The 5,107-nt window shown below is 38.4% G+C and overlaps 1 non-coding gene across 1 annotated transcript; it reads left to right on the top strand.

The window, feature by feature from the left end:
• Nucleotides 1-2,151: 2,151 nt before the first annotated feature.
• On the top strand, nucleotides 2,152-2,258 carry LOC135270893 (U6 spliceosomal RNA). The gene has a single exon (XR_010339048.1). It is a non-coding gene; the product is annotated as a U6 spliceosomal RNA (small nuclear RNA).
• The last annotated feature ends 2,849 nt before the right edge of the window (nucleotides 2,259-5,107 follow it).

A 5,107-nucleotide genomic window follows, 5' to 3' on the forward strand; every position in this document is an offset into this window, starting at 1 on the left:
TTTGCTTTCATTATAATTAATATGTTCCTTCTAATAAAATAATTTAAGGGAAGCAGACAATAGCATTAGTCTATTATTTTGTGTATCCGTATAAGCTTTAATCTTGTTTGTCCTAAAACCAACTCTCAAAGTTAAAGTTACCTTTTTTCCTGTAAATACCTCTATAACCAAAGACTGTCATTGTGTACATGTTTATATAATTGGAGATGTCTAATTGTGAAAAACACAAAGGAGCTGGCACAATTAAAGGTATCTGTTTGCAGGGCTCTTGCCCTAGGGAAATAGTGGGCACAAAAATCTTTAAGCAGAATCATTTACCTTTGGATTGAGAGCATAGTTTTAATTGAATTTGAGTAGAATTCTGCCTTCCAAAGGGTTCTTTTCCTAGAAGTCTTATACTGCCTACCCTCTGGCTTTCCACCTGGTATATCCTTTGTTCTGGAAATTAATCACCACTGACCTGGCTTATTACATTTATTTCTGTATAGAGAAAATATAAACTTAGTTCACTTTGGAAAACAGAATGTTGTCTGTTTGCAGGCTCTACTGAGTCGTAAAACTAAGCAGATGTAAAACACAAACCAAAGAAAACCAACCCAAAGGTTTTTTATTTTTTTGTTCTTTTGTGACTATTGAAATAAAATTTGATTAAGAAAGAAACTAGAATAATTTGTACCTCAAACAACCATGACATGAGTTGACCCATATGGCAAACCTGCACGCATACCCCTGAACCTAAAATAAAAGTTAAAAAATAAACAGAAAAAGAGCTAACATTTACTGAATTCTGGAATTCTGGGTACTCTACATGCTTCTATCCATATGACTGTCAAATCAACATGGTTTGAAAATTAAATTAACCTATTGAGATACATTTGGTTGTATGCTGAAGGGGTCATGAGAGGGACCGAAGATGCCCCTTTCCTGAAAGCAATGGTCGGGGAACTGGAGATGAGCATGTGTGTATAAAAGGTAGTGATGGACTCCAGGCAAAATAAAAACATTACTGAGCAATCATTTCAAATAGGAAGCACTATGGGAACTCCTAGGAAGAGAGTGAGGCTACCATGGCTGAAATGATCCAGCTCCGGATATTTCTTACAGAAGACCGTGGGGAGAGATGAGGAGATCACCATGACGACGTATGTAACGTTACACGTCAGCGAGGATTTGGGAAACAAGGACAGAACACCATAGTTCCATCACCCTCATAATAATCACTATATTCATCTTATCTATTGATTGCTTATCCTGTTTCAGCCACAACACTCATTTACCTCCCCACAATACTCCTATGAAATATTATTTTTATCATTATTATTGCATTGTAATTAATGTGAGGAAATTGAGCCATAGAGATCAATCCATCTAAATTCTCACGGTTAATAAACTGAGGAGCCAAAATTCAAGTCCAGTTTTCCTTGTTAGCATTTTTTGCACAACTCTCTGCGTGTCTTTGTTGTTGTTTGTTTTTCTGAGATGGAGTCTTGCTGTGTCGCCCAGGCTGGAGTGCAGTGGCGCAGTCTTGGCTCACTGCAACCTCTACCTTCTGGGTTCAAGTGATTTTCCCATCTCAGCCTCCCCAGTAGCTGGGGCTACAGGTGTGTGGCACCATGCCTGGCAAGTTTTTATATTTTTAGTAGAGATGGGGTTTCACCGTGTTGGCCAGGCTGGTCTCGAACTCCTGACCTCAGGTGATTCGCCGACCTTGGCCTCCCAAAGTGCTGGGATTACAGGCATAAGCCACTGTGCCTGGCCTCTCTGCTTGTTTTGTGTGAGTGTTATTGCAATCCTCATTTTTTGTTACATTTTCACTTATGTTAATGTATAAATCTAATGATCATTTTTGATAGCTACATAATATTTCACTGAGTGATTTGTACCATCAGTTGCCCAACATTCCATTATTGCTGAATCTTAGTATTTTCAAATTTGGAAACATTTTGTATATAGGATATTTTTCTGTTCATATGAAGGCTATTTCACAAGGTTGATTTCTAAAATTGAAAGGATTCTTTGAAAAACAATGTTGTCAAAGTCTCTCTTGTCAATAATATATGGGTGCTCAATGTATTGCATTCCTGCCAACTTGGAAGAATCAGTAAAAAAGCAAAACCACAAAACCAAAAAACAAATTAAAAATGTTGATTGGTGCTCACCTTGGCAGCACATATGTTAAAATTGGAACGATACAAAGAAGATTAGCACGGCTCCTGCGGAAGGATGACATGCAAATTAGTGAAGCATTTCATATTTTTTGATTCCACAGAAATACAAACTATAAACCATCAGAGAATACTATAAACAACTCTGTGCAAATAAAGTAGAAAATCTAGAAGAGAGGGATAAATTCCTGGACACATACACCCTCCCAAGACTGAACAGGAAGAAATCAAATCCCTGAATAGATCAATAACAAGTTTTGAAATTGAGGCAGTAGTTAACAGCCTACCAACCAAAAAAAGCCCAGGACCAGACAGATTCACAGCTGAATTCTACCAGAGGTACAAAGAGGAGCCAGTACCATTTCTTCTGAAACTATTCCAAACAATAGAAAAAGAGGGATTCCTCCCTAACTCATTTATGAGGCCAGCATCATCCTGATACCAAACCTGGCAGAGACACAACAACGACAAGAAAATTTCAGGCCAATATCCCTGATGAACATCAATGCGAAAATCCTCAATAAAATACTGGCAAACCGAATCCAGCAGCACATCAAAAAGCTTATCCACCACGATCAAGTCAGCTTCATCCCTGGGATGCAAGGCTGGTTCAATATATGCAAATCAATAAGTGTAATTCATCACATAAACAAAACCAATGACAAAAACCATATGATTTTCTCAATAGATGCAGAAAAGGCCTTTGATAAAATCCAGCACCCCTTCATGCTGAAAACTCTCAATAAACTAGATATTGATGGAACGTATCTCAAAATGGTAAGAACTATGACAAACCCACAGCCAATATCATACTGAATGGGCAAAAGCTGGAATCATTCCCTTTGAAAACCAGCACAAGACAAGGATGCCTTCTCTTACCACTTCTTTTCAACATAATATTGGAGGTTCTGGCCAGGGCAATCAGGCAAGGGAAAGAAATAAAGGGTATTCAGACAGGAAGAAAGGAAGTAAAAATGCCTCTCTTTGCAGATGACATGATTGCATATTTAGAAAACCCCATCATCTCAGTCCCAAATCTCCTTAAGCTGATAAGCAACTTCAGCAAAGTCTCAGGGTACAAAATCAATGTGCAAAAATCACAAGCAGTCTTTTACACCAACAATGGACACAGAGCCAAATCATGAGTGAACTCCCATTCACAGCTGCTACCAAGAGAATAAAATACCCGGGAAAACAACTTGCAAGGGGTGTGAAAGATCTATTCAAGGAGAACTACAAGCTCAATGAAATAAAAGAGGACAGAAACAAATGGAAAAACATTCCATGCCCATGGATAGGAAGACTCAATATCATGAAAATGACCATACTGCCCAAAGTAATTTGTAGATGCAATGCTATTCCCATCGAGCTACCATTGACTTTCTTCACATAATTAGAAAAACTACTTTAAATTTCATATGGAACCGAAAAAGAGCCAGTATAGCCAAGACAATCCTAAGCAAAAAGAACAAAGCTGGAGGCATCACGCTATCTGACTTCAAATGATACTATAAGGCTACAGTAACCAAAACAGCGTGGTACTGGTACCAAAACAGAGATACAGACCAATGGAACAGAGCAGAGGCCTCAAAAATAATGCCACACATCTACAACCTGACAAAAACAAGCAATGGGGAAAGGATTCTCTATTTAATAAATGGTGTTGGGAAACTGGCTAGCCATATGCAGAAAACGGAAACTGGACCCCTTCCTTACACCTTATACAAAAATTAACTCAAGATGGATTAAAGACTGAAACGAAGACCCAAAACCATAAAAACCCTAGAAGGAAACCTAAGCAATACCATTCAGGACATAGGCATGGGCAAAGACTTCATGACTAAAACACCAAAAGCAATGGCAAAAAGCCAACATTGACAAGTGGGATCTAATTAAACTAAAGAGCCTCTGCTCAGCAAAAGAAACAATCATCAGTGTGAACAGGCAACCTACAGAATGGGAGAAAATTGTTTTAATCTATCCATCTGATAAAGGGCTAATATCCAGAGTCTACAAGGAACTTAAATTTACAAGAAAAAAACAACCCCATCAAAAAGTGGGCAAAGGATATGAACAGACACTCCTCAAAAGAAGATATTTAGATGGCCAACAAACATGTGAATAAAAGTTCATCTTCACTGGTCATTAGAGAAATGCAAATCAAAACCACAATGAGATACTATTTCATGCCAGTTTGAATAACCATCATTTAAAAGTCAGGAAACAGCAGATGCTGGAGAGGATGTGGAGAAATAGGAACGCTTTTACACTGTTGGTGGGAGTGTAAATTCAACCATTGTGGAAGACAGTGTGGTGATTCCTCAAGGATCTAGAACCAGAAATACCATTTGATCCAGTAATCCCATTACTGGGTATATACCTAAAGGATTATAAATCATTCTACTATACAGACACATGCACATATATGTTTATTGTAATACTATTCACAATAGCAAAGACTTGGAACCAACCCAAATGCCCATCGATGATAGACTGGATAAAAAAAATGTGGCACATATACACCATGGAATACTATGCAGCCATAAAAAAGAATGAGTTCATGTCCTTTGCCGGGACATGGATGAATCTAGAAACCATCATTCTCAGCAAACTAACACAGGAACAGAAAACCAAACACCACATGTTCTTACTCATATGTGGGAGCTGAACAATGAGAACACAGGGACACAGGGAGCAGAACATCACACACTGGGGCCTGTTGGGGAGTGGAGGGATTGGGGAGGGACAGCATTAGGGGAAATACCTAATGTAGATGACGGGATGATGGATGCAGCAAACCACCATGGCACGTGTATGCCTATGTAACACACCTGCAGGTTCTGCAAATGTACTCCAGAACTTAAAGTATAATAAATAAAATGTTGATTGATAGGCAACAATAAGCTTTCTGTTTTATCCTTTTCCTGGTCACTAAATAATTC

The sequence above is a fragment of the Aotus nancymaae genome, unplaced genomic scaffold, assembly GCF_030222135.1.
Source record: "Aotus nancymaae isolate 86718 unplaced genomic scaffold, 86718_ANA_hifiasm-v0.15.2.pri h1tg000067l, whole genome shotgun sequence".
NCBI lineage: Eukaryota > Metazoa > Chordata > Mammalia > Primates > Aotidae > Aotus > Aotus nancymaae.